We start from the raw sequence: 26,717 nt of genomic DNA, 5'->3' as shown, positions 1-26,717 counted from the left end.
GCTAAAATAATTTTCAGACCAAGGACAGACAATTCTTTATTTCTTAGACAAACAGAAATGTGACAAATCCATGAACAATAATGTCCTGATAGTACTTGAATATTACCTAGTAGTATTTTATAAAAGTATAGTCCTCAGTCTTAAAAAGCAATCTTTTAAGAAACCAAATATAAAGATATTAATTGCAGGATTATAATATAAAAAATATTTGCACTCCAGTATTTTGTGCATTTGTTAAAATGAAATATCTCTATAAACAAACTACCGGGAAATTTTTGTTGACATAAACTAAGTTACCAAAAAGTGTACCAAAAAGTGTACCAACATTTTTCTTTAAAAACTCATCTGTTCGGGTTACATGGGTTAGAATTTATATCTAATATATATATGTATATATATACATTAGTATATTTTCTAAGTATATACAAAATTTTTTTGGAGAGCCCGGCAAGCTACCGAGAGTATTCGATATGCCAGACACAGTAACAACAAAGTCTCCAATGGAGACGTTACTGGGCCCGCTCGAGCAAATCGACGATCAACGGGAGGGCCTTTACCTTTACCTTTATACAAAATTTTTATGGAATATATATAAAGCTTATAATTATTTTTATCTCTGAACAAATGAAAGATTAGGAGAATTTAGGTGATAGTGAAAAGACTCTATTGCTATTTTTTTTTAAATCAGAGTGATATCACAGTTGGTAGAGCATTTGCTTGCAAAGAGTCAACTTGAGTTTGATTCCAAAGCCCTGCCAGAAGTTATCCCTCATGGCTGAGACAGGAGTATTCCTGAGCATTGCTTGATATGACCCCAAAATCAAGGGAAAATTACAAAAAAATGTTCAAAGTTAACTAACAATTCTTAGTAACTGGTAAATTTTAAAAAAGGAGAATGTTTTTAAATATGTTTTAAATTTTCTCAATTGAGTGGACCATAGTGAAATTTGGAAGTGTTTACAATTTTGAAAAGCAATATGTATTTTGGGAATGGGGAATGAAGTAATGATTTAACTTCACAAATATTGTATGAATGAGACCAGTTGTAGTTACTGGTTTTGGCATATTGAAATGGCATATTACCATTTCACCGAAACTCTTCAGTGCCCCCCTCGAGAACATCATGCGACGACTGGAATGGGCAGGAATGGGAGTGAACATAGATGGTCGGCAACTACACCACCTCCGCTTTGCTGATGACATTGTTTTAATAACACCAAACATCAGCCAAGCGGCACAAATGCTGGCCAACTTTGACCGTGAGTGTGGAAAGGTAGGACTACAGCTGAATCTTATGAAGACAATGTTTATGAGAAACAGCCTCGTTCCTGACGCCCCATTCGCTCTCAACGGAACAACCATCTCCGAATGCAACAGCTATGTGTACCTAGGTCGAGAAGTCAACATGACAAATGGCCTGGCACCCGAGCTGTGCAGGAGGAAGAGAGCGGTTTGGAACGCCTTCAAGAACGTCGAAGAAATAGCTAAGAGGACGAAGAACCTCCGGCTCCGGGCACATCTCTTTGATTCCACTGTTCTTCCTGCATTAACATATGCCTCAGAGACCTGGGCCCTACGCAAGCAAGATGAGAATGCTATTCAGGTCTCCCAAAGAAGAATAGAAAGAGCTATGCTTGGAATATCACATTTCACTCAAATGAGAGAAAGAATCTGGAGTTCTGACATCCGTTGACGATCAAGAATCAGGGACGTTGTCTCATTTGCCAAGGTGTCGAAAATCAGATGGGCTGGTCACGTAATGAGATTTAAAGACGACCGCTGGACTAGAGCTGTTACTGACTGGATTTCACGGGATGTCAAAAGACCGCGTGGCCGCCCACCTACAAGATGGTCAGACTTCTTCGTGAAGATCATGAACGATCGGTTTGAGGCCCTTCATGTTCCCGGAGCGAACAGATGCCATTGGGCTACACTAGCACGCGACAGGGACAAATGGAGACGTTATGCCGCCCGCTCGAGCAAATCGACGACTAACGGGAAGTTAAGTGATTAAGTGATTAAGTGATTAAATATTGTATTAGAAGTAACTTTGAATCATTAAAATTCAGAGGTTGAATGAATAGCTTGATATTAAGGCATTCATTTTTAGAAGATTGGGCATTGAAATTTATAGATCAGCTGAAAATGCTGGTAAGTAAAACCATATCAATAAATGAGAAATTCTAGATAAGAATACAATCTACAATGCAATTGTAATACAATTCTAGATACAATCTAAAATACAATTCTAGATAAGAATACAATCAAAAGATAACCCAGGAAGGACTGGAGCAATAGTACAGCGGGGAGGGTGTTTGCCTTGCACGCAGCTGACCGGGGTTCGATTCTCAGCATCCCATATGATCCCCTGAGCACCACCAGGGGTAATTCCTGAGTGCAGAGTCAGGAGTAACTTCTGTAAATCGCTGGGCGTGACCCAAAAAGAAAAGAAAAAAGAAGAAAAAAGATAACCCGGGACTGGAGAGATAGAACAGTGGCCATGCATGCAGCTGACCCTGGTTCGATACTCAGCACTCTGTATGGTTCCCTGAGCACCACCATGATCAATCCCTGAGTGTAGAGCCAAGAGTAATCCCTTGACATACCTGGGCATGGCCCCAAACCAAAAGATAATCCTAGATGAAGCAATGCAGAATTCCATCTACTAATCACCAGACAAGAAAGGAGTGCAAAAGAGATCAGAACTTGTGGTCCAGGATGTATGGAGAAACTAAAACAAGACATGAGTGAATGACAAAGCAAAGGCTATGGAGAGTTTGCATAAAAAAAGAAGTAGTCACATATGTCAACATATTGTTGAAAAAGTTTCTCTCTTAGGATGATGAGCTTCTTGACTTTAGCAGCACCAAGGGAAATGGTTATGAAATTAATATAATACATTTTTTAAAAAAAAATTGTAAAGAAACAAGTAAAACTTGAATGATTTAACAAATAAGAGAACAAGTTAAATTTTTAAAAAAGGAGAAAAAGGAAAGTAACAGTGAAACAGAGCTTCCCTGGGGAACCCCATAATATACAGAATTATATTATTCTGACCAAGTTAATCTGCAGTTGGCAAGTATTTAACCAAAAAAGATCTGTAGCACTGTAGCACTATCCTCCCGTTGTTCATCGATTTGCTCTAGCGGGCCCAGTAACGTCTCCATTATGAGACTTGTTGTTACTGAGTTTGGCATATCTAATACGTCATGGGGAGTTTGCCAGGCTTTGCCATGTGGGCGAGATACTCTCATAGCTTGCCAGGCAAAAAGAACATGCATGAAAAATCAAGAAAGGTGAAGTGAAAAGCAGGAGATAGCCTAACTCTGTAAAGTCTATTGTCAAAAGAAAAAGGAAGGTAGAATACTGGTTTGCATGAGCTCTATTAAGGAATGGTAAAAAAGTAAAAAAGAGTAACCACACTGAACTCTGTTTTCTCTGAAGTGGATGGCCTGATCAGCTTTGATGGTGCAGGGATTTGACATCACATATGTAACATTCAGGTAGAACAGGCTTTTTTGTTTCTTTTGCTGTTGCTGTTATGTGACACTTGTTTTCATGATTACTGGATGGATTATTGACATTTTTCACCTACAGATTGATTCTGAAAGGCACATTTATATGGAAGTTTTATATGGAGTCCAATATAATTTTCAGAACATATAGAAATTCTATTATGTTCCCATAAATAATACTTAGATGTAATTTTAATAGATAATCTTTTACAGTTTGTATAGCTAGAAAGGCATCTAACTAAACTGAAGAGACAACGCAGTCATCTTTCTGGAGTGCTAGTCACTCATCAGTCTCAGAGATTTGGCTGAATGCCCTTCAGCCTGAAAAGAACTCCTGCTTTTCTTTGTGTGGAATTAAACAGTCAAGCATTTGCCCCCATTAATAGAGGCACAGCTTCTTCTTGCTTGGCCATTGCACCACCAGATGTATCATATAAATATTCTAATGGATGGTGGTGGACCACGAACATAGGAGATAATCTCATGCAGGCAGATGCTAGCAGTCAAGATTACTCAAGCTGTATTGAAATTTCCTTTGCACCTGGCACTGGAGGTGTTAGCCATGCCAGTTCAATCCCCCCAACACAGATGTTCTTGTTGCACCACTTTGTAAGTGTAACATTTAGGTTTCTGTTCAGCTTTGCCATAGTACACATAAATACTGTAATCCAAAGACCACCCATTTATTAGTGCACCTGCAACTTCAACCACATTTCTTTTATTCTTTTCAGCATTTTTTTAAAAAGAAAAAAATATAGCCATAGGTGAATAACCTTTTTGGCATCTGCCAAATAGTTTAGTAAAATGATGATGCTGATTATTAAAATAGCAACGTTAGATACAAACAAACAAAAGTCAAAACAGTGTTACTAAAACATAGAAGTCAACTGAATTGTGTTGAAGAAAACATACTTTGTGAATTTCTATTTTTATTTTCTCTTCTTTTCTAACAAAATATATTACATAAACTGATTATTTTTCTCAAAACTAATGTTTGCATATAGTAGGTTTTTGGAGTTTGCCTCTTAAGAAGCAAATTTTCCTGTATATTAACCCTGAAGCTCTTTCATTCATTACGTTCATAATAGTAAAGGTCTTTGTGCCACTGAAGGCTAGTTGTGACTTCCTCAATAGGGGAAGGGGGACACCAACTTTAGAGAAGCAAAATCATTGCTCTAGAGAATATCCTTGAGTAATTACTGTCTTACCAAAGTGGACAGAGGGGTCTTAAATTTTTTTATCTTATTTTTACTGTTGCAAGCAATGTTTGTAGCTTTCCAATTTTAAAATGTACCTCTGAAAAAAAATGTCTATGTGACTTTAATTCAGACTTCGGGTGTGGGGAGATGGAACTGTCTTTCATTATTCATTTGAAACAAATAAATGTTTAAACATGGAGCTGCATTTTAAAAATAGATGAATGGTGATAGTCTTTTTAAAGTTTTTTTCATCATAGTAATAGTTTCCCAGATTATGTTCATGTTGCTTATTTCCCAGTCTGACTGTAGTCATAATTATATTATGCTTAAGACTTATAGATGAACCCCCCAGAAAAGAGAAACAACATATGCAATTATATCAATATTTCTCTAGGAAATCAAACAGAAAGAATTAATAAGAAAAACGGGTAAATGAAAAAAATTAAAATGTTTGTTAAAGAGGTCATGTGTGTTCTTATGTTTATTTCTGATAAATAAAAACTCTTGAAGCACTGTGATAGACAAAGACAAGATAATAGGCTAGTGAATATATACACTCTAATAGATTATATGATAATGGATAGAGTCAGTTTTCACCTTTGCTGAAGGCATATCTATATATGTGTATATATATACGTATATATATACATATATATATGTATATTGCCCCCTGAAGAGGTGATGTGATGTCCAAAAGAAAGAGAAGCTTTTAGGGGTAAGAAAAAGAAAGGAGATATCTGTGCTTCATAGGGAAAGCAATGAAGATGTGGTACTGAAACAATATAGAACTATGGCTCCTTGAAATACACACAAATTGGTGGTGAGATGACTGTACATGTGAAGTATTCCTCATATCAAATGCAAGGGCAATCAAATAGTCCCAGTAAAAGTTTCAACATCAGAATCTAAGTCCTTAAGAGAGTAGCAAAGGCAATGTGATACACTGAGAAAAAAATATGTTTTCAAATTTTCTTAGCTATTATAAAATATTTAGAAAAGAAATTGCTCTTTAAAATTTAATCTGCAGAAAGCTAGAAAGATGGCATAGGGGTTAAAGCACTTGCCTTGCACGTGGCTGACCCAGTTTGATCCCTAGACCACATACAGTCCCCTGAACACTGCCAGGAGTAATTCCATAGCACAGAGTCAGGAGTAAATTCTAAACACTGTTATGCGTGGGCCAAAAACATAAACACACATATATAGATCTGTATCACTGTATCACTGTATCATTGTCATCCCATTGTTCATTGATTTACTCAAGCGGGTGCCAGTAATGTCTCCATTCGTCCCAGCCCTGAGATTTTAGCAGCCTCTCCTTACTCGTCTTTCCCAACACTCTTTCAGGGTCAGGGAAAAGAGACCCGTTCTTGTTACTGTTTCAGGCATATTGAATACACCGCAGGTAGCTTGCCAGGCCACAGGTAGCTTGCCAGGCTCTGCCGTGTGGGCGGGATACTCTATGGAAATATATATATTTCCATCTCTGATTTGTTGCCTACTGTCTGAACCCCATGAAAGGGTGGTAATTATGGAAAATGGGCAGGGAATGTCTTATGATGTGTCCAGGAATATGTTCACTCATATGTGAGACTCAGCCCTAGTGTGTGAAAAGTGGCCTGGAGTGTGGCTGCAACTGGGTAGTGGAGACCAATTGCTGGGGCTGGGTCCCTTGGGATGGGGAGGGCTCTCACCCGCCCCCTCTGGAGTACCCCAAGTGAAAACAGCCTGGCACAGAGTCTGGTGGCATGATTATAATTATATTTATGAATATATATGTATAATATGCAATATAATTTGGAATCAAAATAATAGAATATTGAAGCAAATTGGGTGTTTGTCTTGCACGTGGTTGACCCAGTTTCGATTCCCAGTATCCCATGTGTTCCCCTGATCACCACCAGGAATGATTTCTGAGTGTAAAACCAGGAGTAACCCATGAGCATCGCTTGGTGTGACACAAAAAGCAAAAAAAAAAAAAAAAAAAAAAAAAAGAGAGAGAGAAAATAAAGAAATAAACTTTGTGTTTTTGTTGAATCCCTAATGTTGTCAACTGATACATAATCACACACACACACAGAAAGTTGATTCAAATGACTAACATTCTTCCAAATAAAAGGTAGTCTCCAATTTCAAAGAATTTTATGAAAATAATTGCCAGGTTTAAAGAATAAAAATGCTTCACATGAATTATAAATTTCTTTTACTCTTTGAGTTGGCTTTTTTCCAATAATGGTACTTCTTTTAACATATATAAAAATAATTGAATCACAATTCATTACAAAGTTGTTTATGATTGAGTTTCAGGCATACAATGTTCCAATACCAATCTCTTCACCAGTGTTCACTTGCCCCCACCAATGTCCCCAAGTTTCCCTTCCTCCTTGCCAATCTGTCTCTATGGCATGGGACATTTTTCTTTTTCTTTTTCCCTACCACACCCCTGTTCAGCACTGTGGTTATAATATTGTCACTGATAGGATAAGATGAATGTCACTTTACCTCCTATCAGCACTGGTCCTGGTCTCAGAAGTGGAATTATTGAGTCATATGGAATTTTAGTTCTAAGATTTTTGAGGAATGTCCATATTGTCTTTCAAAAGACTAGACAGTTGACTTTCCATCAGCAGTAAATAAGAGTTTCATTTTCCCTGCTTCCATGCCAACACTGGCTGTTGTTATTATTTTTAATGCATGCCAATATCTATTGTGAGAGGTGATATCTAATTGTATCTTTTATTTGCACTTCCCTGATTATTAGTGATCTAGAGCATTTTTACATGTCTTTGACTAACTGTCCTTTTCTGAGGAAGTTTCTGTTCATCTCCTCATTTTTTAGTATGGTTTTTTTTTTTCTTGTAAAGTTCTACCAATGCTTTATATATCTTCTATATTGACCCTTTGTTGAATGAGTGGTGGGCAAATAATTTTCCTACTCTGTGGAATACCTTATACTCTGGTCATCATTTCATTTGAGGTACAGAAGCTTTGTAATTTAATGTAGTCCCATTTGTTTATCTGTGCTTCCAATTGCTTGGTCAGTAGGATTTCATCCTTAAAGGTGCCTCTAGTCTCTGTCATGGAGAGTTCCTCCAATGTTTCCCTTTATGTAAGTAAAGTAAAGTAAAGTAAAGTAAAGGCCCTCCCGTTGATCATCGATTTGCTCGAGCGGGCCCAGTAACGTCTCCATTGGAGACTTTGTTGTTACTGTGTCTGGCATATCGAATACTCTCGGTAGCTTGCCGGGCTCTCCGAGAGGGGTGGAGGAATCGAACTCGGGTCGGCCATGTTGGCTGCATGCAAGGCAAATGCCCTACCCGCTGTGCTATCGCTCCAGTACCTTATAGATTTAGGATTATGGAGTTCTTTAATCATTTTTATTTTATTGTGGTGTAGTTTTAGTGAGAGGCTTGGAGTTCATTTTTGTTCTATATATATATATTTTTTTTTATTTTGTTGGTTGGTTTTTGCATGGCTGACCATTTTTCCAGTATCACTTGTTGAAGAGGCTTTCCTTGCTCCATTTTATATGCTTTACTCCTTTACCAGGGCTGGAGCGATAGCACAGCGGGCAGGGCATTTGACTTGCACGTGGCCGGCCCAGGTTCACTTCCTCTGCCCCTCTTGGAGAGCCCGCCAAGCTACTGAGAGTATTCCACCCACACAGCAGAGCCTGGCATGCTTCCCGTGGCATATTTGATATGCCAAAAGTAGTAACAAGTCTCACAATGGAGACATTACTGGTGCCCGCTCGAGTAAATTGATGAACATGGGAGGACAGTGATACAGTGATACTCCTTTAAAAAGATCAACTGACCAAATGTCTGAGGGACTGTCTCTGGATTTTCATTTCTATTCCATTGATTTGAAGGTTTTTCTTTATTCAATACCATGCTATTTCAATAACTACCACTTTTTAATAGTTTTATGTGAGAACTTCCATTTTATATTTCCCTAGAAACTGTTTGACTATTCAGAGGAAGGGTATTTTTTCATATAAATTTCAGTAGTGTATGATTTATTTCTTTAAAATTATATCATAAATATACTTACAGGGATTGCATTGAACCTGTATAATCATTGGGAGTATTGCCTTATTGAAGATGTTGATCCTTCCAATTCATGAGCAGGGGCTGTGTTTTCATTTTCTCACGTCCACTTTCATTTGCTTACAAATTGTTTTGAGGTCCAGAGAAATAGTACAGCCGATAAGGCACTCGTCTAGTTTGCAGCTGACCAGAGTTCGGTTCCAACCTTCCAATATGTTCCCCTGAGCACTGCCAGAAGTAACTCCTGAGTGCAGAGTAATTGGCTTGATTATTTCTGGTTGTGGTTCAAAAACAAACAACGAAAACATGTTTTGTGTTTTCTTTGTATAAGTCTTTCACCAATTTAGTAAAGTCAATTCCTAGATAGTTGATTTTGAGTGGCACAGTCTGAATAGAATTTTTTTATTTGTTTTATACGCCTGTGTAGTATCTTTCTTTTCTGTTTTATTCACATTTAGGAAAGCCATGGAATTTTGTGTGTTAATTTTGTAGCCTGTAACATTAGAATATGTCTAATGTTTCTAGGAGCTTTATAAGTAGAGATTTGGGTTTTTCTTATATTGGCAAATAGTGATGCTTGACTTTTTCATGTCCTATCTAGGTACTCTTGATATTTTTTTGCCTAATTGCAATGGCATGTACTTCCAATATTATATCAAATGGAAGTGGTGAGGTTCAGCATCCTCATCTTGAGCCTGATAGTAGAAGGAAGGCTTTCATGTTTGCTGTGGATTTGTGGTAAATGGCTTTGACTATGTTGAGAAAAGTTCTTTTATCTCACATTTTATTGATGCTTTTATTATTAATGGATGATGAATCATATCAAATTTTCTCTGCATCTTTTGATGTGATAATTAGATTTCTTTTTGCTATTTTATTGATAGGATTGATATGATATATTGTGTTGACTTAGCATGGGTATATTAAACCATCCTTGCATCCCCAGGATGAATCCCACTTGATCATGACGCATGATATTTTTTTGATGAGTTCTACAATTTGATATGCTAGTATTATGTTGAGAATCTTTGAGTATATTTTCATAACCTATGCTGGCGTATAGTTCTTCTTTTTTTGGCACTGTCTCTGTCTGCTTTGGGTATCAGGGTAATATTTGCTTCATAGAAAATGGTTGGGAATATTTCTGTTTCTTTGATTTCCAGAAGGAGCTGAAAGGATTAGCAGTAGCTCTTCTTTAAAGTTTTGAAAGAACTCACTAGTGAATTCTTCTGGGCCTGAAATTTTGCCTTGGGAGGTAATAGGAACCCAAGAATTTATATATTTCCTTTAGGTTTTCTCATCTTATGGCATAAAGATTTTCAAAGTAATCCCTGATGATCCTTTGAATTTCTGTGGTATCTGTTATGACGCACCTCCTTACATTTCTGATTCAGTTAGTGAGTGTGCTCTCTCTTTCTTTGTGAATCTTGACAGAGATTTATTGATCATGTTTATTTTTTTGAAGAACTAGTTCATAAATCTTTTGGATTTTTTTTGCATTCCAGTCCAATAATTTCTGCTTTTATTTTTATTATGTCCTTTCTCCTGCCATCTTTGATCTCCTTTTGTTAGTAATTTTCCAGGATTTAAGCTATTAGGTTGGACCCAGTTTGTGTGGGCCCTTTCTTCCTTCCTTATGAATGCCCACATAGCTATGAACTTTCCCCTTATTACCACTATTTCTGTATCTTACATGTTCTAAGAGTTTGTAACTTCAATTTTCATTTGTTTCCAGGAATATCTTGATTTCCTCTCTGACCCAGTTGTTTAGCACTGAGATATTTTATTTCCATGTGTTTGAGTAATTTCTTCGTTTTTGTTTGTGATTAACTTCTATCTTCAGTGCATCATGGACTGAGAAGGTAGTTGAAACAATTTCTATCTTCTTGACTTTATGGAGTATTTTTTGTGTGTGCTCCAGCATCTTAGTGAGTGCCCCCTATGTCACTGTCACTGTTCTCCTGTTGGTCATCGATTTGCTCGAGCAGGTCCAGTAACGTCTCTATTGTAAGACTTTGTTCTTACTATGTTTGGCATATTTGGAAAGGGAAGAATTGGATTCATACCCTGTGGATCTAATTTGAAATGAAGCTTTATATTGTTAAGTATTTGAGATAGTCAACTGATATCAATAATTTTTACCCAATACCTACTGAAGCGAATGAAGAATGAATATTCATTCACTCATCACTAAGATTTTTTATCTTGGAAAGAGAAATGAAGCATTCTGAAACACCTTGATCTTATATAACCCCTCTAAATAAGCCATTATCTTTCCTATAACCTTGTTATATTTTCCAGGTCCTGTGTGTGTATATATGTTTGTGTGTTGTAGTTGTGTACATATATATGTGTACATACATATATATATATAAACATATATATACTAGTAGACAACTAGATATGCTGATCTATAAGTTTAGTGACTTTTAGAATAAGATTTTCTTTCGTTATTATATATTAACAAGTTAAGTCCTTAATAACTGCTTTAGTATTTAAAACTCAAAGTATATATGGATGCATGGATCAAAAGTGCCTAATTATGGGTGAATTATTACTACCCTTGGAAGTTCATTATAAGAATAAAGGGAAATGTAACAAAGTAAAAATTAAATATACCCATCTCTGCTATTGTTTAGTTGTTATTGTTCTTTGGGGATTTTGGACTACACCACATGGTACTCCACGTCTTTCTCTCTAGCTTCAGGCACTGAGAAATGTTCTAGAATTTTTTAGGGAACTAGATAACGTGCCCAGGAACAAATCAGGATTGTCTACATACACTCCAAGTGCCTCAATTGCTAGACTATCTCTCTTGCCCTTCTAAGTACTATTGTAGAGGGGTCTTTTCTCTGATATTTTTCTCCTCATTCCAGTCTATTAATGACTGATATAATTATAAACAGTAAAAATTTGATCTTTTTGGCTTATGACCTTTATAAGGATTATAGAAAGAATAAAAGTCGATGGTGTTTTATCCTTTCTTCCTCTTTTCTTTCTTTCTTTCTTTTTTTGTTTTTTTTTGTTTGTTTTTGCTACTATTCTTTTTTGATACTGGCCTCCAAGCAGAGATTATTCGCACATCTGTTGATTTTTTTTCCACGTTGCACACATTTGCACCTTTTTTTTTAAAATGTTGACTGAATCGCTTAATTGTAGAGGAGCATTCATTTTAATGTAAATCTTACAGTATTACATGAGTGAATGTATGAAAATAGCTTGGAACAGTTTAAATTGGGCAGAATTCTGCTTTGATCATAATGTGCCTCTTCAGCATTAAAATAAACTTGCAACATATGCTGAAAAACATGTGTAATAAGTGCTTCTAGCATGGTGACTTATCTGGAAAAAATAAATCATCATTTAATAGAATTCAAAATTCATAAAATACTTCTAACAACTAAAAATGATGATATGGTTAGGATCTCATAATAACAGATTAGTACCTGATTTAAAAAATAACTTAAAAAATTTTAAATGGTATAAAATCTTTTTTGCAGATATGTGGAAAATCATCTAGCAGGCTTTTACATAGTACCTTGCTGTAGTGTTTAAAAATTTCCCTTAATTTATTTATACATTTAAAATACAAGAAAAAATATAATAGATTGATTTTGATTCTTATAGAAATCAGTAAAATATTAAATTTATCAAATATTATTTAATCATTATAATCATTATAAAAATTAATAATGACAACTGAGTTTCCAACAATTTAGCATTATAATGACAAATTAGCCTTTAACTATTACCTTGAAATATTTTTTTAATTAATGGCAGATAGCCCACTAATCCTTGGATGCAGTAAGGAATTACAATATCATTAGAAGAACCATAATACCTACTATTTGATGGTGAGGAAATATTTTACCTTCTCAACTTACTTTACTATCCATATAATTGTGTAAAAAACAAATACATTATGGTCTCATGGTTTTTATAATTCCTTAAGTATAGCTTTAAGTACTAAATATATCAAGTAATGAGAAAACATCTAAAACTATATGATCCCAGGAGAATATAAGAAGTAATTACTACATGAAAATATAATCCATCTATATTTACATTAAAATAAAGAAAATGCATTTATTATCTCAATAAATGTTACTAATATATAACAAATTCAAAGGTGAGCCCTTGTTTTGTTTGGAGACTAAGAGATGACTGATAGGAGTGCTTCAAGTGTACTTAAAACAGAACATTATTACTAATTCAACATTTTCCTATTGATTGTCTACTCTCTGCCAAGTTGTGCATTTGGGAATCTAAAGATGAAACAAACTCCCAGGCAATGCAATATAAGATTCTCACTTCTAATTTTAAATTAATCTGAAATCAGGACTCATATCTTCAGGTATGTTTTCTCCAAGAAGTCTCTCCCCTTAAATTTCATTTCATTTTGTTTTTAGGCCACATCCCTAAGTGTCCAGAGCTTCCTCCTGGCTCTGTGCACAGGAATCACTCTTGTCGGGGCTCTGGAGATCATATGTGTGTCTGGGGATCAAACCAGGGTTAGCAGCATGCAAGGCAAGTGCCCTACCACTATACTATTTCTCCACCCTCCTCTTGAATATCAACAACTCTGTGTGAAAGCTGAACAGACCACACAATATCAATATATCTTTAACAAAGCGTGACATGTTTTCTGCTTCCCCATTTACTTTCCCTTGCTTTTTTGCCATTCTTGATTGGTGCTATAACCATTAATTTGTTCCACAATACTGAACCTGTCACGATGTCACCTAAAAATCCAAGCATCTTTGTTTTCTAAAATTCTACCTCTTAATTATCTTCTCCTTTGAATGAAAGGGCACATCTAACCTTAAGTGAAGGTCACCTCTCATCAGTTTTAGAGCTTTGTCAATTAATCACCCTGATTCTTCTTTTTATTACAAGGTGTCTTTCATGTGACTCCTTAAATATGTTTTATTTTAAAATACTATCTAGGATACAAGCTGATGGCTCATTGGATTACATCATATGCTTTGTATTCAGGAGTCCTGGATTTGATCCCCACCACTGTCTGTTCTTCCAAATATCCCTTTCAAGTAACCTAAACGTATCAAGCTGGGAGTCGCTCCCTAGCGTCACAGGGTGTCGCCAAAAAAAAAAAAAATCAAAGAAACAAACTCTAAACAGTTCTCAACTTAGTTTAAAAATTTTAACCAATTCCCAGTAAACTTCTGGGAAAATTTAGATCTTCACAAGTAAGGTTTATAAACCTATTCATAAATAATGAATAAAATTTTCTTCACATCTCACAATGTTTTGTCCTGTTATTTATAATCCAGGAGAATTGATATTTGGATAATTCACTAAACATACGATGTGATATTAAACATCATTTATTTCCATATATTTTTCTCATCCTTGAAAATCTTCACTCAAGTCAATACCTCAAAACTGAAATTTACGTTCTGTATCATTTGCTCCAGTGGGCCCAGTGACATCTCCACTTTGAGACTTGTTGTTACTGTGTTTGGCATATTGAATATGTCACAAGTAGCTTGCCAGGCTTTGACCGTGGGGGCAAGATACTCTCAGTATCTTGAACCCGGCTCAGTCAGGTTGCTGCACGCAAGGCAAACGCCCTACCATTGTTCTATCACTCCAGCCCTTCTGTATCATTAGTCATAAAAAAGGCATTTTTTAAAAAAATAGAAGCATTTCTTAAGCACCTCCCATCCAAACTTCCCCACTCTAACAACCATCCATAGAATAACTCTCTGATTCTGATGGGATAAAGTTTAAAACTTACTTTGTATTTGTTCCAATATAAAACTATTTACTAAGTTATTTTTGTATCTGACACTTATTTTCAGAATACCAATTTATTTGAGGTTAGGAATTTCATTCATATACTTTTTAGCAACTTTCCACAATACAAATCACATAGTGATATACTCAGTATCTATTTTATTCTAGGCGTATTGAATAAAATAAATTTTATGTCACTGTCACTGTCCTGTTGTTCATCGATTTGCTCAAGCGGGCCCAGTAACATTGTGAGACTTGTTACTGTGTTTGGCATATCGAATACATCATGGGTATCTTGCCAGGATTTTCCGCAGGTGATACACTCTCCGTAGCTTGCCGTGCTCTCAGAGAGGGGCGAAGAAATAGAACTCGGGTTCGTCATGTTGGCTGCGTGCAAGGCAAACACCCTACCCACTGTGCTAATCCTTTGTATAGTAAAGTAAATATGGAGTTCAAATTTAGGCATAGAAAATTAAATTTGTTTCAAAATTTATAATCAAGGTTTAACAGAACTATTTCACTGGAAATTAATAATAGCTTCATTAAGTTGGGAATTTTTGTGAGTGTTGGTAGGGAGATATCAAAGTTGTACTCAAGTGTATGGATAGTAATCCTATTCATCAGTAGATTTCTTAGATAGACAATGCAATGACCAAAGTGCAAATAGACAGGTGACTTTTTAAATTGCGAGGTCCTTCACTCTGGTGCCATAAAATATGAATCTTTGATTTTATATTTATCTCACCAGGTATATTTACTGCCAAAGGGGTCCTAAAGATACTGTGTTTTTATAACATTTAGCAGTGTTGGTGACATCAGAGAAAGTATTACAGAAGGTATTATTAAAATGAATCTTTAAGGATTAGCAGAGTTTAAGTAGGAGAGAAATTTAGAAAAGCATTCATATTGTACCTACTTAAGAAACTGGAAAGTGTTTGGAGAAAATATGAAAATTTACACAGGGAAATACTGTAAATATTTCAGCTACATTTACTATGGGTAGCTGAATGCCTAGTTTTGGTTTTTTATTTTTTCTTTAAGAAATACACGTCAAGAACTTAGTCCTATACTAAGTTCCTCCCTTAGTGAGGAGTTCTTTCTTCTACTTTCCAATAACATTTTCTTGAGAAAAATAAAAGAAAACCAAGAAATAAATACAAGAAAATAAAAGGTAAACAAAGAGAGATGACACCACCAAAGTACATTGAGAGTGATGAATCTGGCAGGAGAATGAGACAGAGGTCATGTCATTCAGAGACATTTAATTGTATGTGAAAGAAACCCAAAACAACAAGCTAAATAAGATAAACTGGTTTGTTTTCAATGTTTAGGTTTTGAATGATTTTTAACAAAGCTATATTTGCTCATAAATCTGAAAAATCTGTAAGGGGACTTGGATTCCTTGAATCCAAATGCTCAAGACAATATAGTGACTAGAATGCTTACCCCATACAATAGCTACTTGTGTTCCAGGAACTCCAGGCTAATGTCCAGTCTAAAGCAATAGTGGATGTGAATAATTTATCCTTTTTTTATTATCATACTATGAACAACAGTTTAGGATACAGAGATATAGTAAAAGAGGCAGAGGCACTTGCTTTTCTTGTAATTACTTAGGCACACCCCTGTTTTTGATCCATGATAACACATCTTATCCTTGAGCACAGAACCAGGAGTTTACTCTGAGCACCAGCTGGTCTATCTCCAAAGCAAAGCAATTCCCCCCCCCCAATAAAAGAGTCTTGGTTTGTGTTCTCTGCCCCCTTTGGGGGCACACCTGTGGTGCTCCAAGCTTACTCCTGGCACTGTGCTCAAAAATCACTTCTGGCAGGCTCAGAAGACCATATGGAGTGCCAGGGAACAAAGTAGGGTTGGCCAAGTGCAAGGCAGGCGCCCAACCCACTGTACCATCCCTCCAGCTCCATGAACAGTTTCCTTTTATTGCGACTAAATTAGCATTTCTTTATGAATCCGTGTAGTCCCAAATGCTAGTCTCAATCCTTTGTTAAGAAAAAGTAGAGAGGAAAGAGCTGAATAGATAAAGGGTACAGAGTACAGCTCTGAGACGCTACTAAATACTTCAATTCTTTTGCCAGGTTCCCACACAGTTCGTGTTCAAAAGCATGAGTGTATTAAATCAAACCAAAATGAGTCATTGGGCTTATTTTCTTGGGAATATTAGTCTGTTTTACACCTGGTGACTTTAATTAGTTGGCCTATATCAAATAGAAATTAGGATTGCATTTCTGATTTTTACTTAATAATCAATATCTCATGGATAAATTTTTGTAACTGTGAACTTCTCAAATAGAAAGCACTAGTAAGTAATCTTTGAAATGCGTATCTCAGTATACAACTACTGTTTGAGAAATAGACTCTTCAGTAATATTTTTTTCATGAAATTGGTGCTCATTCTGTGTTTTCACCTAAGAGAAAAATAACAATAGAAAGCTCAGCACAGGAGCTTTAAACTCTATGGTAAAAGTGGTGATCGGTCCAAACACATTAAAATTCTATTTTCCTTTACAAGTGTTTGCTGCAGATGACCCCCACTGATCTTAAATATATTTCTGTATCTGTAACTGAATAGAGGTTTTCCGTACAGCATGTTCTAATGGCACTCTGGCCTTTAGCCAACAAGGCACTGAATAAGGCTATTTTTAAAATACAGAAACTGGGAACAGCTGCAGCAATCAAATTTGATAAAAACAGAGAGGAACTTTACTTTTTTTTTTTAACGGTTTGTCCAAGTTTAGACTTCTTTCATAGAACTGCTTTTGTTCTGTTGTATGAAGGGCTACAAGACCAATACAGTGAAGTCCTTTTAAACAAATAACTTTTAAAAGAATACGACTAAATGGAATACTTTTTCTTTGTACTGAGTTATCAATGCAATAGTATTTTAAAATATTTTTAAATGATATTTTTTATAGTTAGGAAAGTGAATTATATTAGTAAAGCCTGCAACATAAAAGAGGTTTTGGCTTCCTCCACCTTTAAAGCAACTCCTTTGGGGAGATCAAGTCCTTCGTTTCTCTGTGTTGGAAATCTAAAAGTTTCTATTTGAACTCATGTTGTCAACTGTTATAGGGGTGAAGGTACTTTGCGCCATTTCTAATTTTCACATTGCTATTAGTCACTAATGTTGTTGTATTTTCTAAAAAAACTGGGTTAATATCAGTGCAGTCTTTTTATAAAGATAAAATGACTTGCTTTTTAAAATGTAAAGGAAACTTTTTCACAGAGACCTTTTGTACTTATTTGAATCCTTCAACATGTCAATATACAAGGGCTTATTCTTTCTTTCTTTTTAGTTCAAGCTCTTGGAAATGTATCAGTACATGATTAATAACTATAATGAGGTGAATAGATACTGAAAATCCTCTACACAGTAGTAAGTTGTGAGTTCTCACTTGTTATGTGCAATGATTTCTATTGATAATTCTTCATAATTGACATAGAAAAAGATACTGTACTACTCTTAGAAATGAAAAATTTAAAATTTGATCCAAATAAAATTGCTTATAACAATATTATTTAATACAATGATTCAAGACATCACATACTGTTTTTCTTGCAACAAAAAGTCATAAGAAATAACTCATTTACTGCATAAGAAAGACAAAAATTGAGGATATATACAAAATAAAAGAATCTAGGTATATACTAAGCTGTAGTAACTTGTTGAAGGTAGCCTATTAGATGATTGTCTGCAATCTCTAATAGTTGTAATTTTCTTTAAGATTAAGCAAAATATTATTGACTTGAATACTTCTTTCCTAGTGGTATCAATGACTGAAAAAGTGTTCATCTTTGGATGGTGAGGATATGACAATATTAAATGTGTTGTTAGTCCTCAAGATAGTAACAGTTCCTCTTCCAGTCCTCTTTTCTTATCCTTTTCTCATTGAGGAGACCCTCAGTTTACAAGGACACAGTACTTGAACACACACATACACCACACACACACACACACAGACACTTCTAAAGAGAAACTATTGTATTTCTATTATGCAGTTTTGAATTCAGCAAGTTTGCATGGGTTCTTTGGCAAGATACCAGGTTTTAACTATAGGCCTATGTTTTAGCAGTGTCAAAAAGTTCTAAGTGAAGGTTACTGAGATTTGATTCTGATAATCATGTGTTGCTTTTCTAAAGACAAACTACCCGGAGAGTAAGATTCACTTCAGAGCAGCAGTGCTTTTATGAAAATGGTGAGATTGCACAATAACCCCAATATTATAGTGTCCATCTCTTGCTAGGAGTTAATATTTATAAGTAAGTCAAATAAATTGAACTCAAAACCCAGCCCTGTGAGAGAAAAATTTTTAGTAAAATTTTTATTCCACATTATTATTATTATTATTATTTGTTTTTATTTTAGTTTTTAAGATTAAGTTATAGATTAAATAACATTTTCATGCTTTGAAGCAACTGCATTTTTTTCACAATAGTTTTTCATATTTCATTAAAGCTTAACTAGGTTACATTAGAAACATGACATTATATCCTATATTTCAAAATAATTGATTTTCAAGCTGTCTATGGAAATAATTATATTCTTGTATATCTAAATATTGACATTATCCCTTAATAAATTGAAGTTACTTTACATAGTTTTGGTGATAGTGGTTTTTGTGTTTAGTATTATAACTGCTTAATTCAAGAAGAATAAGTGTTCATGATCGCCCTGGTGACTTCATCCTCTTAGTAGGCATCAGTATTGGGTGCAGGATCGCCCTCCAGCAGCTATTCAGAATTTGCTGACATCAGCCTTCATTCATGAGCACTTGCTTTGTTTAGTGATGTTGCTAATATGAGGAGACATGTAAAGTAGCTTGGTTTATGGAAGAGGGCAGGGGAGGCATGGTGCTGTGAAAACATCCCCCACACACTAATGACTCATTCACACAGAAAACAAGTGACAGTTTTCATGCCTTCCACAGAGATTAATGAGAACAAACTGACTCAAGAGCCCAGTGTTCAGATGCATTGCTAGCTTGTGCACATAAACTTGCTTACATTTACTGAGAATACACATTGTCCATGGCTGCAATAGATTGCTGTGAAAAGTCTTTAGGCTGCTTCTCTATGGGCCTCGTGAATGTGAATGAAAAGCTTATGATCTCCTGGGTTGTGTGTCCTGGGGTGAAGATCATATTTCAAATATACTGTAATGATGTGATTTGTAGACTTTGAATTGCTTTAGTCACAATAAGGAGGTTGTTGACAGTATGAATTTTGTGCTCTCTCTCTCTCTCTCTCACTTCCTTTCTTCCTCCCTCTTTCACTCTATCAGATTAATTTAAGTCACTTTAGAATTTGAGAATGAAAATACACAAAGTTACAGTTATCTCTGTATGGTTGTTCTCAAAAGCCAGATGGTATTTAAAGAAACGATCAAATCAATTCTCTAAGAGTGATTTTAAAAGTCAGGCATATAATGCCACTATGAATATATACATATATATAACTGATGTATAACTTATATAATGCCATGTTATATAATATTTATTATATAAAAGTTGCATGACGTGTATTGTATATGCATATATTAAAAACACATAATTACTGTGTATGTATTTTAACCCTTTTTGGTTTCAACAGTAAATGACACATGTCACTGCTAGAGCTTCCATATAATTTTAATTAATCTATTTATCTGTCAGACTCTAACGTTTTTATATTTTATTTTTTTATCATTTTGAATGAGGATCTTGAAAAAGTCTTTTAGAAAGTCAATGTTCAAACCTTCAGAGAGGAATTTCTACCCATTCTTCTCAAGTTCTTTCAGTATGTGGAAGAAACATGAATTCTCCAAAATAGATTTTATGAGACAAATATTGCCTTGATGGCAAAATCTGACAGAGGCATTGCTGTAGCTCTGTAGCACTGTCCTCCCCTTGTTCATCAATTTGATCAAGAGGGGACCAGTAACGTCTCACAACAAATTGTGAGACTTGTTGTTACTGTTTTTTGGCATATTGAATACGTCACAGGTAGCTTGCCAGGCTTTGCCGTGCGGGCAAGATACTCTGGTAGCTTGCCGGGCTCTCCGAGAGGGGCAGAGGAATTGAACCCGGGTTGGTCATGTCGGCCATGTGCAAGGCAAATGCCTTACCGTTATGCTATCACTCCAGCTCCAGTCTAATATATACAAATCAATTAATTTTAATAAAAACCTTCAATAGAATAGGCTGAAGAAACTTATCTGAATATTGTGAAGACCATATACAATAAACCCACAGTTATTTCTCTTAATGAAGGAAAACTTAAAGCCTTTCCTCTATGATCATGCTTAAGACAAGGATATCCACTTTTTACTGATACTATTCCTATGATACTGGAAATCGTTATCACAAGAATCAGCTAAGAAGAAGGAACCAAAGGAATTCAGCTTGGTAAAGCAATCAAACTATGACTACTTACAAATGCTATGATTACACGTAGAAAATTCTAAATATTTCACTAAAATATTTTTACAAACAATAAACTTATACAGAAAGATAGCAGGCTACTAAATAAATGCACATAAATCTATTATTTTCTAGTCTGCTTAACAAAATAGGAAGTTTTAAAAAGACTAGCCTATTTATGAATAAATCCTTAAATATGTAGGAGTCAGTTTAACATAGGAGATTAAAAACCTTTGCTGAAAATTATAATTCATGTTTGAAAGAAATCAAAGAAAGCACAAGGAAATAAAAATATGTCCCTTGCTCACAGATAAGAAGAACAACATCCTTAATATGGCAACATTCTTACTATCTTGCCCAAAGTAATTTACAAATGCAATTCAGTTCCCATCAAAACTCTAATGGCACTTCTTAAGGAGGTATAACATATACTTCTAAAATTTGTATGCAATCATAAAATTTCCAGAATAGTTAAAGCCATCTGAGTGAAAAAGAAGTTAGGAGTCACTGCATTTCCAGATATTAATCTTTACTACAAAGCTATAATAATTGAAACTGCATGTTACTAGAACAGAGATAGACTCTCAATCAATGAAATAAAATTGAGATTCCAAATATAAGCTCTCAGACATATAGAAAGTTAATTCATAACAAAGGAGCTGGTACATGAAGTAGAGCAAGGTGAACCTTTCAACAAACGGTTCTGGAAATACTGGATAGACACATCCCCCCGCATGTTCCCCTTTCTTATAACATATGAAAGACTAATTCAAATGAATGATAGACCCTGATGTAAAACTTGTTTCTACAAAAAAATATTGAGGAAAGCATAAGAAGAATTTTCTAAAATCTTGGCCTTTGAAATAAATCTTCAGTAAAACAACCCCATTTGCAAAGAAAACAAAAGCAAAAATAAACAAATGGGATCACACCAAGTTAAAAGGCTTCTGCACTGTGACAAAAATGAGACCTAAAATTAACAGACATCCCAATGATTTGGGGAAAATTGCAGATAAAGGGTATGTATAACACTCTCAAAGTTGAAAAACAAAAGCAAACAACTCCATAAAAAAATTGGGGAGAGATGATAAATGGGCAGTTTCTCAAAGACATAAAGATGGTCAACAGACCTAGGGAAAAGTATGCATCACTGAATGTCCAGAAACCTCAAATCAAAGTGACAACATTGTATCATGTCACACAGTGAGACAAATTTGTGTAAAAATGTCCAAAGCAGGGGCTGGAGTGATATCACAGCAGGTAGGGCATTTGCTTTGCACTCAGCCGACCCAGGTTCAATTCCCAACATCCCATATGGTCCCCAGAGCACTGCCAGGAGTGATTCCTGAGCGCATGAGCCAGGAGTAACCCCTGTACATAGCCGGATGTGACCCCCGCCCCAAGAAAAATTTCCAAGGCAATAAGTGCTGGTGGGGATGTGAGTTTTAAAAAGGAGCTCTTGCACTGCTGTTGAAATTGTTACTTCATTTAGTCTTTGGAAAACAGTTTGGAGACTTCTCAAAGAATTAAATTAGAACTTCCATTTGGCCCTGAAATTCCACTGCTGGGTGGCTACTTCAAAAGTCCAAAAGACAGTACTCCAAAAAGATACATGTGTGCTAGAGCAATAGCACAGTGGTAGGGCATTTGCCTTGCACGCGGCCGACCCTGGTTTGATTCCTCTGCCCCTCTCACAGAGCACAGCAAGCTACCAAGAGTATCTCGCCCACACGGCAAAGCCTGGCAAACTACCCCTGATATATTCGATATGCCAAACACAATAACAAGTCTCACAATGGTGACTTTACTGGTGCCTGCTCGAGCAAATCGATGAACAGAATGACACTGACAGTGACAGTGATAGTGCAGGAGTGATAGTCAGGTATGTAGAGTGACCGGGCTGAACTGGGTTCAATCCCTGGCATGCCATGTGATTTCATCAGCACTGCCATGTGAATGTAGAGAGTAACCTCTGATCCGTGGGTGTGGCACCCAAACCAACAAACAACAACAACAACAAAGATACATGCACCCTTGTTTGTCACAACATTATTTTTAATAGCCAAGACCAGAAAACAAAGCTAGTGCTCAACAACAGAGGAGTGGATCAAGAAATTGTGGTTTATATACAACATGGAATGCTTCCAAGGGGAAAAAAAGTCTTGTAGCTCATTGCAACTAATTGGCTGAAACAGAAGGAAATCATGCTATGCAGTTGGTCAGAAAGCAAAAGGCAAGCACCAGTGAGTCGGATTCATTTGAAGAATATAAAGAAACAAATCAAGAGATTAGACCATTATCCCTAGTTGATAAACTGAAAGAAGGTCAATAGTACTAGGATCTGAGGGTGCTACAGGGCTAGAGGAAGGGGGTGCTGACATTCTGTTACTGGGAAGGGTGCGGTAACACTGTAAAAGAAAAACAATGATAGTGTACTATTTTACTACTGTAAAAGAATAAAATAATTGAAGTTTAAAGTCTTTTTTTAAATTTCTTAGCCTTTTTATAGTTATTCTGGAGAATATAATTTATCTGTAATCTGTAGTGATCAATATGAATGAACACTGTGTACTGTTATAATTTTGTTATCTAAATCACCACGTTTAATTTTGTTATCTAAATCACCACGTTTAAATGAAGAGTTGGACAAACAACTTTTCATTTTCTATCATATAAAATGGAGAATTACACCATATTTGAAGAATTTTAAGGAGTCTTAAATGAAAGAATAACTATATTCCATAGCAAAATGCCTCCATAAATTAGATAAAGCAATCTATTAATCCTCCTGATTTCCTTGATGTATATAAATATGTATAAATGTCTTGAACATTATAAAATGTGTTTAAAAATTTGCTGTAATGTTTACATACCTGTACGCTAAAATATTGAATCCATATTAATAAGTTTTTTGCTTCAGTTCTTTCCAGGCACCCCCTTTTCTTTTTTTTTCCCTTTAAATTATTTTTTTGTTCAGTTGTAGATTTACAATTTTTTGTGCTTTGGTTTCAATTATACAATGATCAGATACCCATCCATCCACCAGTGCCCATTTTCCACCACCATGGATAATATCCCCCCCACCCCCATCCCCCATCCCCCCTGCCTCTGTGGCAGGGCAATCCCCTGTGATCTCTCTCTCCTTTTGGGTGTTGTGGTCTGCAAAAGAGGAATTGAGTGGCAAACATGTTCAGTCCATAGTCTACTTTCGACATGCATCTCCCCTCCTGGGAGGATCCTCCAAATACCCTTTATTTGGTGCTCCCTTCTCTATCTGAACTGCCCTTTCCTCTAGGATACCCGGCTGGCCTCTAAGTTATGGAGTAATCCTCCTGGTGCTGATCTCAGCTATTCTTGGGTATTAATCTCATACTTTGTTACTTTATATCCCCCAGATGAATGCAATCTTTCTATGTCTATCCCTCTCTTTCTGACTCATTTCGCTTAGCATGATACTTTCCATATTGTACCACTTGTATGTAAATTTCATGACTTCATCTTTTCTAACAGCTACATAGTACTCCATTGTGTAGATGTACCAAAGTTTCTTTAACCAGTCATCTGTTCTTGGGCATTCAGGTTTCTTCCAGTTTCTGGCTATTGGAAAGAGTGCTGCAATGAACAAACAAGTGCAGATGTCACTTCGACTATACATTTTTGCCTCTCTGGGATATATTCCCAGGAGTGGTATTGCTGGGTCAAATGGGAGCTCAATTTCTAATTTTTTGAGAATCGTCCATACTCTTGTCCAGAAGGGCTGAACCAGTGGACATTCCCACCAACAGTGAAGGACGTCCCTTTCTCGCCACATCCACGCCAACATCGGTTGCTTTTGGTCTTTTGGATGTGGGCCAGTCTCTGAGGTGTGAGATGGTATCTCATTGTGGTTTTGATCTGCATCTCCCTGATGATTAATGATGTAGAGCATTTTCTCATGTGCTTTTTTGTCATTCGGATTTCTTCTTTGAGAAAGTTTCTGTTCATTTCATTGCCCCATTTTTGGATGGGGTTGGATGTTTTCTTCTTGTGGAGTTTAACCAGTATTTTGTATATCCTGGATATCAATCGCTTGTCAGATGTGTATTTGGTGAATATCCTTTCCCATTCTGTAGACTGTCTTTGTATTTTGGTCACTGTTTCTTTGGAGGTGCAGAAGCTTCTTAGTTTAAGATAGTCCCATTTATCTATCTCTGTTTTCACTTGCTCGGCCAGTGGCGTGGCATCTTTGAAGATACCATTAGCTTCAATGTCATGGAGGGTTTTGCCAACTTTATCTTCAATGTACCTTATGGTTTCTGGTCTGATGTTGAGGTCTTTAGTCCATTTTGATCTTACTTTTGTACATGGTGTTAGGCAGAGTTCTGAGCCTATTTTTTTGCATGTAGCCGTCCAGTGATGCCAACACAATTTATTAAAGAGGCTTTCCTTACTCCACTTCACATTACTTCCACCTTTATCAAAGATTAGATGATCATATGATTGAGGGGAGATGTCAGTGTATTCAACCCTGTTCCATTGGTCTGCAGTTCTGCCTTTGTTCCAGTACCATGCTGTTTTAATTATTACTGCTTTGTAGTACAGTTTGAAGTTAGGGAGGTTGATTCCTCCCATTTTCTTTTTCCCAAGAACTGCTTTAGCTATTCGTGGGGGCTTATTGTTCCATATAAATTTCAGGAGTGTTTGCTCCATTTCTTTGAAGAATGTCATGGGTATCCTTATAGGGATTGCATTGAATTTATACAATGCTTTCGGTAGTATTGCCATTTTGACAATGTTAAGTCTCCCGACCCATGAGCAGGGGATATCTTTCCATTTCCTCATGTCCTCTTTTATTTCCTGAAGTAGCGTTTTGTAGTTTTCTTTGTGCAGGTCCTTTACTTCCTTAGTTAAGCTGATTCCTAGGTACTTGATTTTCTGGGGCACAATTGTGAACGGGATTGTTTTTTTCATGTTGCTTTCTTCTCTCTCACTGTTTGCATATAGGAAAGCCATGGACTTTTGTGTATTGATTTTATAGCCTGAAACTTTACTATACGAGTCTATTGTTTCTAGGAGTTTTTTGGTGGAGGTTATTGGGTTCTCTAAGTAGAGTATCATATCATCTGCGAATAGTGAGAGCTTGATTTCTTCCTTTCCTACCTGAATGCCCTTAATATCTTTTTCTTGCCTAATCGCTATTGCAATCACTTCCAGTACTATATTGAACAGCAGTGGAGAGAGTGGGCATCCCTGTCTCGTCTCTGATCTTAGAGGGAAGGCTCTCAGTTTTTCCCCATTGAGGATGATGCTTGCTGTAGGCTTGTGGTAGATGGCTTTAATTATGTTGAGGAAGGTCCCCTCTATACCCATTTTGGCTAGGATTTTCATCATAAAGAGTTGCTGGATCTTATCAAATGCTTTCTCTGCATCGATTGATATGATCATATGCTTTTTATCTTTTCTTTTATTGATATGGTGGATTATGTTGATTGATTTCCGAATGTTAAACCATCCTTGCATCCCTGGGATGAATCCTACTTGGTCATGGTGTATGATCTTTTTGATGAGTAGTTGGATTCTATTTGCCAGTAGTTTGTTGAGGATCTTTGCATCTGTGTTCATCAGGGATATCGGCCTGTAATTCTCTTTCTTTGTGGTATCTCTGTCTGCTTTTGGTATCAGTGTGATATTTGCTTCGTAGAAACTGTTCAGAAGTGTTTTTGATATTTCAATTTCGTGGAAAAGCTTAAAGAGCATTGGGAGTAAGTCCTCTTTAAAGATTTGGAAGAATTCACTAGTGAA

General features: G+C 36.0%; 1 protein-coding gene across 3 annotated transcripts in view; it reads left to right on the top strand.

Annotated features, from left to right (window-relative positions):
- The window catches only part of DGKB (diacylglycerol kinase beta), an 808,203-nt gene that overhangs the window by 741,608 nt on the left and 39,878 nt on the right, over nt 1-26,717 (top strand). The gene's annotated exons all lie outside the window — the stretch shown is intronic.

The sequence above is a fragment of the Sorex fumeus genome, unplaced genomic scaffold, assembly GCF_029834395.1.
Source record: "Sorex fumeus unplaced genomic scaffold, SorFum_2.1 ptg000037l, whole genome shotgun sequence".
Lineage (NCBI taxonomy): Eukaryota > Metazoa > Chordata > Mammalia > Eulipotyphla > Soricidae > Sorex > Sorex fumeus.
This window is presented reverse-complemented; position numbering and strand designations above follow the sequence as displayed.